The 15,046-nt window shown below is 33.2% G+C and overlaps 1 pseudogene across 1 annotated transcript in view; it reads left to right on the forward strand.

The window, feature by feature from the left end:
- The window catches only part of LOC308499736 (eukaryotic translation initiation factor 2A-like), a 65,215-nt pseudogene extending 50,831 nt beyond the window's left edge, over positions 1-14,384 (forward strand). The window contains exons 2-3 of the transcript in view: positions 12,714-12,980; positions 13,155-14,384. The product of the transcript in view is annotated as a eukaryotic translation initiation factor 2A-like (transcript). The remainder of the gene's footprint in view (positions 1-12,713; positions 12,981-13,154) is intronic.
- The last annotated feature ends 662 nt before the right edge of the window (positions 14,385-15,046 follow it).

Here is a 15,046-nt window from a genome sequence, read left to right on the forward strand (position 1 = left end):
TCTAGGAATGGGGATACTGCAATCCTAGTTAATATCTATCAGATGAAGTTGTGGATAAATGAAGTGTGCTGGTGGAAGGTATAAACGCAGGGCAAAAGCAGCCGCAGCTGGTAATTTCAATGCCTGAAAATATGATATTAATAAGTCTTCATCTCTAAACCTGCTGTAGTTGCTACCTAAGAATTCATGCTTTCTCTTTATATATCTTTTGATTAAAACAATAAATTAAAAAGCCAGAAGTCTGAACTTTATAATTGTGATATCAGACCATACCTAGCTTGGGCTTACTGTATCTGACTGTTTTCAATGTTGTAGATCAAATGGAAAGTAAGCAAACTAATGTGTGGTGAGTGCTTAAGCAAGGATGGATACTTGGTTTTATTACTGGAAAATGTTCAAGTTGTTTTTTATTCTGCCAGTGTGCTATAGGTTTAATTAAAACAATTGGTGTTTTTAAGGTTTAAGAGCTGATGTATTTGCGAGAAACTCTCTGTCAGAGAAACGACACTTGATATATGCACCTCATATCCATTCACTTACATATTGCCATGCCCATGTGATCAGCTGGGAAACCTGTTATAAATGTACCCTTAATGTGTTAAAAACAAAGTGACAACCATTGGCTATAATATGAAAATATATATATATTTTTTTCATATATATATGAATATATATTTCATATATATTTATATATATACATATATATATACATATATATGTATATATATATAAAATGGGGACTTGGTTACCTTTCTAATAGTACTGAAAACAATTTTATGCCTATTGTTTATGAAAGGGGCATTATTTCAGAGGATTGTTTCTTATTCCATGTTGTAATTGATGCTGGCTCCAACCGCTTCCATCAGATCAAACCACTTGCTTCCTGTCTTCATCCGTCCATTTACTCCATGCACATGTTCCAGAATCATCTCTTTAAAATAGTTATTGATCATGCTCATTCTCTGCTCAAAGGCTCTCATGGCATCTCATGAATTGTAGCATGAATTCCAGTTCCCTACCAAGGAATTTAAGAAGACCTATAATCTGAATCTAATCTGTCTATCAGTATTTCTTTCCTACAGTCCCACTACGTTGGAGAAATGTATTGCTTTATCAAAAATATTTTAAAGCTGTACCAGTCAGGGTTTAATTTAAGTGATAGAAAACTCTCTAGGTGTGTTCACAAGAAAGACATTTAGTACAGGGAATTAAGTGACTACAAAACTGATGGAAATGCTGAGGGCCAAAAACCAGATCCTAAGTCAGGGCCCAATCCTACTTCCTATAACAATGAAGATGTGATTCATTAGGGGAGCCACTTCCTCTGATGCCACCACAGGAGGTAATGTCAGAATCAAAGGGTCCCTACTGCAGATAACACCTGACTCTTAGAATTCTATAAAACTGTCTGTTGGAACAGAGCTGCAGAAAAACTACCACCAAAATTGGGCTGAAAAGTGGTCTCTGCTTCATTTCCTCCTTTCAGTTATCCTTTCCGTCATCACTTTTGGGAAAATCAGCTTCTTCCTTTCAGCAGAGAACACAGTCTCTGGGAGACAATGGTTCGAAACACTTCTATTTTATTAAGAGAGTTTCTTTTTCAGATATATCATCATTTTACTGAATGAGGTCCCCAAATATTTATCATACAATATCAATATTCTAAGGGGGGAAAGTGTTCTCTTGTAAATAATTTAAAACACAGATGAAGTTAAAAGAGAGAGATCAAGAAACAATTCATATCTGAAAATTTTAATTGATTTTAATTGATTTTATTTCTGTTTCCTAATACTTGAACACGATAAGAAAGATCATCTGTGACCTGGCCACTTAATACATGTTATCTCTTAATCTTTTCAGCCACTTTCTATCCACCACCCTTGTAGTTATCTTTATCTCAATCTGATAGATGAAGAAAATTAATCTTAGTGAGGTACAAATTTTGCCCAAATTTGAATGGAAAAGGTTAGCATTCAAAGTTAATTATGACTGCTACCAAGGCTCTTTCTTCTGTAAAAATAAAACCATTTTTTTATGTTTAAAATTTATGCCAGTAAAAAATGTTTAAAATCTATTGTGGTTTTGCATTGTTTAAGAATATGAAAGGTATAAAACAAGTCCTGAGGATGTAACAGACAGCATAGGGAATACAGTCAATAATATTGTGATAGCGTGGTATAGTGCCAGGTGGTTGCTGGACTTATCATGGCGATCACGTCTTTAGGTATATAAATGTTGAATAACTATGCTGCACGCCTGAAACTAATATAGTACTCTGTCTTAGCTATATTTTAATAAAAATCTTTTTAAACTTAAAAAAAAAGAATATGAAAGGAAGTTAAATTGAAATAAACATGTTTCAGTTAAACTTTAAAAAAAAAGATAATTCTAAGTATAAATTATTGTGAATAAATAATTTACATTATTTTGTTCCTGTAATATTACATTACTTATTTAAATGATGTAGAGAAAATTATTTGGTAAGTATTCAAGTTACAGGGGAAAAGCAACCGTATTTCATATCCTGGACAATTATTGTACAATGTGTATTTTTCCCCCTTAATAGTCGCATGCTCTTTTTTGTCACATCTGCACAAGACAGACTAATTAAAGTACATTAGCTGAGTTGTGGAAGGGACATTTGGTTTTAATTAATATTGGACCATAAGAAAGGCAATTTGCTTTATACTACCATTCATTATTTGATACACACACACATACACACACACACACACACACTCACACATACAGAGTCTGCACAGAAAGGCATGTGAAATGTTACAAAGCTTCTCAATCTGGAATTATACTAAATTTATCTAAAAATATACACAATGTTTTATGCAGAAAAATTCCTTTACTCCCTTTGATGTTTTAGACAATTGTGTAGCATTCTAATGTAAAATGACTTATAACCAGAGTTAGTTTTATAATGATTATTACAAAAGTAAACTGGGCAACCAAAAAAGCCAGCTGGTGTCCATATGTCAGAAGCAAAATTCCAGAACACACTGGAAACTAAAATGACAATGTATATTCATTTTAAATTAGACCTTAAAGAAGCACGACTGAAACCTTGGACATATATAATACATTTTGGTGAAAAATAAATTTATTTTACAATTGAATAATCTGTCAATTAAACCTATTTCATATAGGGTAGGAATGCATTTAGATTGCCTGTGTGATAAACTAAGGTAACCTTATTCCCCCACCAGGAGAATATTGACCATATGTATCAGTTAGCCATTGCTGCATGACAAAACACTTCAAATCTTAGTGGTTTAAAATAACAACCATTTGTTTAACTCATGATTCTGTTATTTAGCAGTTGAGCTGGCCTTATCTGGGCAGTTTTTCTTGTTTCAGTCGGGCTTACATATATATCTGAGCCTATGAATATATTAAACAGTTAAGAATTGCAACAACAAAAAAATAAAAGACCTAGAAATAAACTTAACAAAGGATGTGAAGAACTAATATACTTAAAACTATAAGTTATTATTAACAGAAATTGAAGAATATAAAAAGAAATGGAAAGATATTTAATGTTCATGGATTGGAAAAATCAGCATAGTTGAAATGGCCATATTACCCAAAGGAATATACAAATTTAATGCAATCCCCATTAAAATCCCAATGACATTTTTAAAAAATAAATAGAATAACAACAATGACAACAAAGTATCAGATTTGCATGAAATCACAAACGTCCCCAAATAGCCAAAGCAATCCTAGGAAAACAGAGCAATGCTGGAAGTTTCACACTCCCTGATTTCAATTTGCACTACAAAGTGACAATAATCAAAACAGCATTGTATGGGCAAAAAACCAGACACACAGACCAATGTAATAGAATTGAGAACCCAGAAATAAACCCACATATATATGGGCAGATAATTTTTGACAAAGGAGCCAAAAACATGCAATGGAGAAAAGACATCCTCTTCAATAAATGGTGCTAGGGAAATTGGAAAGCCACAGGCAAAAGAATGAAACTGGACTGCTATCTGTCACAATATACCAAAATTAACTCAAAATGGATCAAAGACCTTACCATAAGACCTGAAATGATAAACTGAAAAGAATAAAGCATAGGTATTAAACTATTGTCCTTGGGTTCAAGAGAGGATTTTATGAATTTGACCTCAAAGCAAGGAAAGTAAAAACAAAATTAAATGAATGGACTATATTAAACCAAAAAGCTCCTGCACAGCAAAAGAAACCATCAACAAAAACAAAGAGGCAACCTACCGAATAGGAGGAGATATTTGCAAACAACACCCTGATAAGGTGCTAATATCCAAAATATATAAAGAATACATACAACTCAACAACAACAAAAAGAAACAATTCCATTAAGAAATTGGCAGAGGACCTGAACAGACATTTCTCCCAAGAAGCCATACAACCAACAGATATATGAGGGTGGGGGGGCAGTTGCTCAACCTCACTGGGTATCAGGGAAATGCAAATCAAAACCACAATGAGATACCACCTCACACCTGTCAGAATGGCTATTATCAACAAGACAAATAACCATTGTTGGAAAGGCGGTGGAGAAAAAGAAACCCTCATACACTATTGGTGGGAATGTAAATTGGTATAGCCACTATGGAAAACAGTATGGAAGTGCCTCAAAAAATAAGAATAGAATTCCTATATGACCTAGCAATCCCTCTTCTGGGTATCTACCCCCCAAAATTAGAAAACATTTATCCATAAAGATATATATATATAACCCTATGTTCATTGCAGTGTTATTCACTGTGGTCAAGACCAGGGAACAACCAAAGTGTCTTTTGATAGGGTAAAGAAGATGTGGTACATCTATACAACGGAATATTACTCAGCCATTAGAATAGATGAAATACTGCCATTTGTGACAACATGATCTTGAGATTATCCTGGTATGTGAAATAAATCAGAAAAAGTCAAGAACCATATGACTTCACTCACATGTGGGATATACAACTTAAAACAACAAATGAATCGGGCAAACAAAGAAACAAAAACTCAGAGTCACTGACAACAGTTTAGTAGTTACTAGAGGGTTAAGGTGGAGAAAGAGTGGGAAAAGAGGGAAAAGAGGGTCAAATATGTGGTGATAGAAGGAGAATTGACTCTAGGTGGTGAATACACAAGAAATATATAGTTGATGTATTATAGAAATGTACACTTGAAACTTACATAATTTTACTAACCAATGTCACCCCAATAAATTTAATAAAAAAATCTTTAAAAAAATGAATGGTTTCTGACAACCACATTCTCTGTAAAACTTGAACCATTTGAGAAGTCCTTATACTCTTTGATCCCACATTACAGTCAGTTTATTTGACCTTCCTCCCATGTTAATGAGTAAATTCTTTTTTTAAATTCCAATGAATGTTATAGGTACTTCTGTTTATACTTATCGCTGTGCTATGATTATTTGTGTGTGTTCTTTTGTCACTTTTTTCTGGGTGAAGCTGTTGCGTGCAAAGACATTATGTCATTTTTTTTTCATGTATTCATTTTATTTATACACTGAACTATACTTTAATCAATGAATATTCTCGATGAATGTTTATGCTTGTTTTCCTGAAGATTTTTTTGCCATTCTTTCTTATTGAACAAAATACTACGAATTAGAGAGCAGTAGACTACAATGGCTATAAGTATTAGATAGAAGACAGCTTTCCTGTAAGAGAACACTTTCTTCTAGCCTCTCTCTCAAGATATTAACTTCACATACTCTTGTTTTCCTTGAAATTTGGAGTCCCTTAAATTCAATGGCAGACAAGTATTTGTATAAATGATGTTCCTTTTCTTCCTTCTTATTAACACAAGCCACTTTAGTGGGAGGCAGTGTGTTGGATAAGTTTCTTGATCTCTCAACTTTTCTTGCAACTAAGGGAGGCCTGTGCTGTATTATTGCCATTGAGATGTAAGCAGACATTGTTAGTTAGAACTCAAGAAGTCATTTCAAAGGAAGACAAAATCAGCTGGTTTGGATTTTTGTTTCTTTTAGTTAAAGATAGTTGAGTAGGAAGATAAAAGGCTGTGTCATAAAGCTGCCAAATCTCCCTGAACTGCTCTAAATATTTACTGGGTAAGCAACATAAATCTAAGTAGGTTAAAACATGTTTCTATTTCATGAAAATCAACCATAAGAATTTTTTAGTAATTAATGCATTTAATAGAATGAGTAATTGCGAAATCTAGTTTATGATTTTTAAAAAAATCACATTTCTAAATGACTTCGGCTTGATTTAGTAAAGATAGTGTTAAAAAGAGAGGAAAATGTTTCTAGTTGTGTTTTTATGATATTGATAATAAGAAAAGATTATCTCTTATATTTGTGAAAATATTATTCATTATATTTAATAATAGAACTCAGAAATAGCATAGGATGTACATTAGAAAATACTTAAAATGAATATATAGATATTTATTTTTTTAAATAACCCAGCATAACTAATATCAAAAGGATAAAAGTGACTATTTAACAAAAGAAACAATAAAGCACTAATTGCCATCATAAAATTAAATTGTGCAAAATATTACTTGCCAATGGAGAAGCTATTTCAATAGCTGTAGGAGACAGAAACTATTATAACGCACAAGTGGAAATTTTCAAAGACCATCGGAATGGAAGAGGAACCCATGCCGATATCATATTAGATACTGTCTGAATCATGGATGGCGAGGTGAGTCTCTAAAATATCCAAAAGAGAGCTCTACTATCATAAAAAATCCCCTGTGATGAAAGTTTCACAATCTCTCTCTGAAGCCTATCTAACACTTAAAAATTAATAGGAGTCTATTAGTCTGTCTGTTTTAGCGGAACAGCTTTTATATTGTTTGAATCCATTGTCATACAGGAAATTTGTACAAGTATTTGTTCTCAAACCATTTTCAAAATTATAGAAATTTTGATCTCTTGATTATATCTTCTCAAGATTATATAAATCTGAATTAATTTTTTATTAAATTTAAAATTAATTATTTTATTTACTGTCAGTGTTCTCTCCAAATAAATTTTTAAACATGAGACTGATAAAGGATGATAAAACTTTAACAGAGTATTATGATTCTAGGTTTAAATATAATATGGAGAATCATTTGAACTTGAATATTATACGATCGCCAAGAAATCATCAATATTTAGTTTCTAGCTTCTGGATAGATTATTTAGTGAAGGATTATGTACTGTTCTCAATTCTAAATGAATCAAAATTTTGCCTCCGCTTCCTTCATCCTGTTTTTATTCTCTTTGTCACATGCTAGCCCTCTATCTTATCAGTCCTCTGAAAACTTCTTCCTGTTCTTTAGGCTACGTTTCAAACAATCATCTCAAGTGCCTGTAACATGAAGAGGGTTTTAAATTTTTTTTAATGTAACATTGGCCCTTTGGGAACAAATGTGTGTTGTGAAAACTCTTTTTTTTTTTTAAAGTGTGCCCCCCCTCTTTCCTGCATGCTTACAGTAGATTGCTTGAGCCCAATGTCATAATTCAGATGAATCATAATTTTGTTTTTTGAGGACCTTACTTCCTTGCTCTTGCCAGCACATGGAAAGCCATCAATAAACATTATTGATGTTTATGAATACACATTGCTGAGCAGAGAAACAAATGGATGAAGGAACCAAATAATAAATTAGTTTTCTATGACCTCCTCCAGGTAAAACAAGTTGGCCTCCCTTCATATTTGCAACCCTTTCTAAATAGAAGAATATTTTAAATTTTGTATCACTGAATTCTTGAGAATAATGGAAATCTCAAAATTTGTCTTTTGGGAGTTACACTCTGTCTTATCAGAGTTATTTTTCTTCATCTCCAGTGTTACTTTAGCTATCTCATTCCCTATTGACCTCTTAGTTCACTGTGGTAAGTTTAGGTATCTTATCTCTGCATTACATTACTGTGGGAATGTAATTTGCCCAAGTCAGTATATTTAAATCCATGTGTCTTTCTTAAGGCCGTCTAGTCTTTTTAGGACTCAAGCTCCACCAAATACCATTTATCTCTTTTACAGCTTTATGAGTATTCTTCTGGACAAAATAGAAATGAAATGGGAGCTGAGGAATTAATTATGTTTTCTCTCTTGTTTCCTTTTATTACAGCATTTATCCCAAGCTGTAGGCAGAGGAATCCCTTATATTTCTGCTTTCCAGGAGGGTAACTCATTATGCTTTATTCTGCTTTCTAGTTACTTTTCTTACATGTTAATGACAGTGGTCCATCATGCTTCTGAGACTCATCATCTCTTTCTGTATTCTTCAAAATTTCTCAACATCGTTATAATACTATCGCAGGTTCCTCATCAATAGCAGGAATAAAGTGTTCAGTCCCTCCAGATTAGTCTTACATTGTGATTTTACTTCTCTTTCTCTCTCCTTTCATTTTAACTCAAATAGTCTGTGATGTTCCTCCAAACTCCTATTTTTGATATATGTCAACATCTCCTCTAATAAGTCAGTTTTATTTAACATGGTATACTTCTTTTTGGCTTCATTTCTTTTTTTTTTTTTAATTTGGCTTCAATCTCTTCTGACTCTATTTGCTAATTATTGTGCATTCAATGTATGTCTTATTAAGTGTATATCTTTAGTTTTTGCATATGTGTACATTCAGTGACTAATCAGATGGATTTATTTAACATTTACTTCACTTAATCTTGATTGAACACCTGTGTGCAAGAATTTTGCAAAGTCAGACATAAAAATGAAAATGACAAAATTCCTGACCTCAAGAGTCTATTAGAAGAAGATGAAAAATTTGAACAAATATAATACATATGCTATTCTTCTCTGTTAAAAGTATGTTTCCACTTTAGATCTTATTCTTATTTTTCTGACTTGGCTTAGTTTTCGTATAAACTCAGAATTATTTCTCTCTCTGAGTTTGATGATCAACCTTTGTGGTCTGACAACACCCCATGCATAATATAGGTAAGCTGCTTATGAATTATAATGGCTGGTTTGCTTTGAGCTGTGGGCTGCTGGAATACATATATACATCTCTGTATCCCCAGTGCTTAGAATGCAGATAAGATACTCAATACATTACTTTAGAGTGCCCAAAACCAATATATACTATAATAAAGGTTTTGAAGTACACACCATTGGGATGGATTATCTTCTGTAGCACAACATTTTAATTTGCTTTTTTATTAGAATGAGTTCTTCATTTAGATCATAATCATACTTTTATTTGTGCATATCAAATTTTAGAACTATCCTCTGCATTGTGTGCAATGGAGATTTGTGGACTATTTATATTATGTTTCTTAGAGTTATAACATGTTCTAACTGAAATAATCCTGAGAAATTTTGAACGTTATTATGCTATTGGACCAATTATGACCTAAATTAGATGTCTTTGTTTACAATTATATGAGTCCCTCCCAGTTAAAACTCTCTCTATTTATTCTGTGGATATCATGACTGTCAGTCAAAGATGAAGGGTGATCTCATATAATTTCATTATGTTAATTTGCATTTTTAAAAGTCCTTTTAGCAATTCTCATAATAAGCCCTTCAGATAAACACCAGGCCCATCTTACTCTGTCCTGAATTGTATGAATGTTTCTTCCATATTTTATATCCCACTAATAGCATCATTCAGTTGCTGGTTTAAACTTGTCACTACACATTATTATAAGTGGCCTTTGTGGAATTACTATGTACTAGGAAGTACTATGGTAATTTTCTGTCAATGAGGTATCTGAAAGGAGACTCCAAGAAAATGTAAGGGGCTGCATTTCATTTAGAGATCTGTAATGAAAAGTTGCTGGGATGAACAAACTTGTTTCAGCTTTTTGTGAATATAAATCTAAGAAATATATTTTGATTCTCAAGATTTAATTCTATCCAATTAATGAGCAAAGTAAAATGACGCTGATAGATCCTAAAACGCATTTGTGCCGCAAATTTAAGAAAATGTTATTAAGGTTAAAAGGTCTGTGGTTTATTTTTTATGTCTAGTCTCATCAAATATTTGTAGTTATATATCTAAATATTATTATTTGCTAAATGAAGCATCTTCATATCCTGAAGCTATGACTGAATCACTAGTTCCTACCTTGCTACATTTGAAAATTAATATCTAAGTTAAGAATCGGTAAAGAATCGTAACTCGGGCCCTTTATAGAATGATTTTCATTAGCTCAAAGGTTTGGAGGAACTATTAGAATACCAACAACTCTTGAGCACTTGATTCACTTGTTGGGTACAGGGACATTTTCCCCTGCTATCACCAGCCCATTGAGAAAGTCAATAGTATTTTAAGAGCAAGACTGCAGGAGAGTTAAATTCCACGTTAGATTAGGAAGAGCTGATGCAAATAGATTGTTTACATGTCAAATTCTTTATCCAGCTCTGAGCACAATGTTCTATCTAGCAGAAAGGACACATCAAGTTTGAAGATAAGTAAACATTTGCTACTGCCAAAGAAGTGATCAATTAAGGGGATAAAGTGCCACAGAGCATATTCCTGTTGTGAGATTTTCACAAATATAAAGAGACACAATAAATCCAGGCAGATTTCCTACACTGTCTTTTAGTTTAAAATAAACAGGAGTAAAATTGGATATCATTACCTCTCTTGCCCTACTGACTAGAAGATAAGACTAATATCATCAATACTATTACTACTACTACTGCTGCAACTATTGCTGACAAAAGTAATTTAATTATACTATAGAGCACATATTTTCAGCTTATGACATTTTGCTTGAAAAACTTATAAGCATAACAATTTTTTATTCATTTGAGTCATACATTTTAGTAATAACTTTTATTATTAGTATATATAAATATATATAAAATATTTAAAAATATATATAAAATATGCATTAAAATATATAAAATATATATAAGAAAAATATATTAAAATATATATTTGTTTTTTAATACTGGTAATTTTCTTCAATTTTTCCATCTATATTTTTTTCCATCTATGTTTTAAGACATTAAAGCAATTTGGGGAAAAGAGAATATCTTAATGTGGTAAAAATGATAATTTTTTATCAACATGCATCCTAACACTTTTCATCTTATCTCCTGTAACTACTAACAAGTCCTTGTTGAACATTCCTCTATCCCTAAATATTATTTAACTTGTGGCAATTTTCCTTAAATCTTTAGCTTACATATGCAGAGACATGTATGCATAAAAGAGGCAAAATCCTTTAGGATAAAAAGGTAAAGTTTTAATTAAATTTTATGAAAAATGTTATCCTATTATCATTTGCTAAAAGAATATCATCACATTTTCAAGTATATCAAATAAGTATTGACAAGTATTAAAACCCGTGTGTAATTTTATTTTGAAATATTTTAAAATGTCTATCAAATTAACAAAGATAAAAGTGATTCTCCAATCTGTTTTTACTTTAATTGTACACAGCTGCCAATATTTGATAACTTTTGATTTCCAAAAAATGGCATATTTACTTTATTTAAATACACACATTTATACTTAGGGGAACTAATAAACATGATATTTCCAAATATAATAAGGGACCTTAGTCATTTTGACTTAAAGGTTGTTTCTTTCCAATTTTTCAGAAAGTGTAATGTTACTATTGCAATAAGTAATATGTCCTCTTTTGCTCTAAAACTTTTCCAACTTTTAGATGGAGAGTTCTCCCATCTAAAGAAAACTCTCCGTTACCATTTTGAGACAATTTGCAGGCAACTCGGTATAGAAGATATATGGCTTGGTCTCTGTAGTCAGAGAAAGACAGGTTAGGATATTTTCTGACATTGTGTGACCTTTGTCCTCCATAGTTTTGACCTCTCCAAATTGCATCATTGCCAGTATTTGTTTAAAGAACACCAGAATCTTCCTCTGGGATTAAAATGAGTAACAGCTATCCGATACCTGGTCCCATGCTCAGGACAGTATAGGCACTGCATCCCACTAACCTAATTGATACGCACTGAATGCATCCCTGATGCAGGCCATGCCTTCTATTATCTTTTGTTTTGGTCTCCGTAAGCTAGAATGCTCTGGGCATAGCTTTCTTTACAATAAAATGCAGATAGCATTCTCTAAATTGGCATTTTTGTTTTGTTTTTGTTTAATGTCTTCTTTACTAAGAGCAATGAATATTGACTCGAGAAAGACCAAAATATTAATAGCACCATTACAAGTAACGAAGTGAGCCTCATGTGGCCAATGCAGACCTGGAGATGAGCGTGAGCTATACAAGTTTCAGATTTCTGAGAGAATGAATCTGGAATTCTTTTGTGCTAAGGTTTCTGGGGAAATCTTAGTCTTTCTCTACCTAGAACCCTAAACGATGAGGCCTATTTTATAATGAAAATATTTCAGCCATCTTGTTATCCCTATTGCAAATAATAGCAAACCCTATTCAGTGATCATCCTATGCTAAGTGCTACATTAAGGCATGATTCCATTTATTCATCACAATAACCTTTAGAGTTAGTTATATCATTATCATTGTAAAGATGCAGAAACAGAGGATTAGAGAGTCTACACACGTTACAGTATCAGAACTTTAGCCCAGGATTTAGCCTGACATCATAATAGCAAGCCCTTAATTATGTCATATTCACTTTCTTATTACAATTGAATATCTGGATCCCGTATGGAGAAAGGATATTTCTCCTTCAGGGAAGCTGTCAAATTCATCAGAAGAGACCACATTTTGCTTAGTTTTATTTATTCTTTTATAAATAGTTTTTAAAATAAATGTGTGCAGCTCTTTCTGGGAAAACATGGTGTCATCCATGCTGCTCATGACAGTCCAAGGATTTGTCTGCCTCGTTTTACAGAAAGCACAGTGTTTCCAAGGCAATCTGGGAAAAATTGCAGTCTACACCATTAGCAAGGATGGGACCTTGTTTGCCTGGGGCAACGGAGGAAAAATAAATATTACCAATGTCACCAACAAAGGACTACTGCAGTCCTTTGACCTCCCACAGGCAGTTTGCCTTGAGTTCTTGCCAAATAACTTTGTCCTGGCAACGTAGCTGCCTTACACTGATGGCACAGCTGGGATTCCCAACCTACAACTTTGTGATGTAAAAACTGGGACATATTTGAAGTCTTTCTTCCAGAAAGAAGTGCAAAATTGGTGTCCATCCTGGTCAGAAGATGAAACTATTTGTGCCGGAAATATTAACAATGAAGTTCATTTCTTTGAAAACAACAATTTCAATACAATTGCAAGTAAATTGCATTTTCAAAAATTAATGATTTTGTGTTATCACCTGGACCCCACCCATACAAGGCGGCTGTCCATGTTCCAGGAAGTAAGGGTACACCTTCATTTGTTAAAGTATATCCATACCCCAACTTAGATTAACCTCATGCAGCTGTAGCTAATAAAAAGTTTCTTTAAGGCAGATACGGTTACAATGCTATGGAATAAAATAGCTGTGTTGGTAATAACTCCTACAGATGATGACAAGACCGGAGCTTCCTACTATGGGTAACAAACGCTACACTACATTGCAACAAAGTGCTGTAGTGCAATTACCAAAAAACGGCCCCATTTATGATGCAGTTTGGGATTCTAGTTCTATTGAGTTTTGTGCTGTTTATGGCTTTATGTCTGCCAGAGTGACAGTTTTCCACTTGAAATGTGATCCTGTGTTTGACTTGGAACTTGTCCTCGTAATGCAGCCTACTAGAACCCTCATGGACATATATTAGTACTAGCTGGATTTGGAAATCTGAGGGGACACATGCAAGTGTGGGATGCTAAAAACTTATTTCTAAACCAGTGACCTCTGATTCTTGATGCCTAGATGGTGAGCATATTTTTACAGCCACATGTGCTCGCAGGTTACGTGGTCATAACCAGTACAAGATATGGCATTATACTGGCTCTGTCTTGTACAAGCATGATGTGCCACCAAATACAAAATTATGGCAGCTTTCTGGGCAGTCATTTTTAGATTGAATATTTCTAACAAAAGTACCCAGTGAAGAGCCTAAAACTTTAATTGCTATAGACCCCAGCTTTAATAAATAAACCAAACCAATCCCAAACTGCGTGAGGAGTAACCATCACAGAATATGAAACCGCAACCAGGAAATGATAAGCCATTATCAAAAACAGCTCTTAAAAATCAAGGGAAACATGAGGCTAAAAAAGCTGCAAAACAGGAAGCAAGAAGTAACAAGAGCCCACAATATTTGGCACCTACTCCTGCCCCACAGAGCTCAGCACAAGATGTTATCTCTCAGTCAACTTCTGGAGACCTTGAGAGAGACAAAAATATCAAGAACTTAGATAAGAAACTGAAATAGAACAACTGAAAGAAGGAGCAGCAACTGGAAAACAGCTAGAAAAAACTCAGTGGAGAAAATTCAAAAAGTAAAAGCCCTTTTCTAGGAGGTGGAAGATTTGGAATTGGGTATTTAAAGATTCACAGAAAGCAAGTTTGTTACCAGAAATGAGTGCAGACACATTGTCTAAGGGCACAGAATATCCCTGTGCCCACATTTAGTGTTCATCTATAATTGTAACCATTTATCTAAGATTCTGTATATGTATTAAATTATTTAATAATGCCTATTAAATTAATTTTTGCATCCTACATCCCCTATCATGTCAACATATGAGTATGATATGAAAAAAATAAAAAAAGACACATGGATTTTTGTAGCAAACTTTGATCAATTGAAAGACAGTGTCATTGTTTTGTTAGTATGGACAGTATTTACCATATAATAGAATAGAGACATTTTTAATTAAAAGTAAATAAATGCATTCAGAGACCATATTTTCGTATACCAAGAAAAAGAATGAATTTGACTGTTGCTTAGAAGAGAATGTATAACAGAGGCAATCTGTTTAGCCTATTCCATTTCATTTAAAAAACAATTTTATTAAAGATATGCAGATATAACTAGGTTTAGCTTCAAAGAAAAGTGTCCCATGTTTCTAGTCTGTTCTCACAGATAGTTTTCTAAATAACAGCTGCTGAAGCAACTCCCCATAAATGTAAGATAACAGCTACACCGCTTTGTAACTCTCCATATCATTAAATCTCTGGAGCCTGTAGTTTAGAAGATCAATCTATG

Source organism: Rhinolophus hipposideros (assembly GCF_964194185.1).
Source record: "Rhinolophus hipposideros genome assembly, chromosome: 7".
Taxonomy (NCBI): domain Eukaryota; kingdom Metazoa; phylum Chordata; class Mammalia; order Chiroptera; family Rhinolophidae; genus Rhinolophus; species Rhinolophus hipposideros.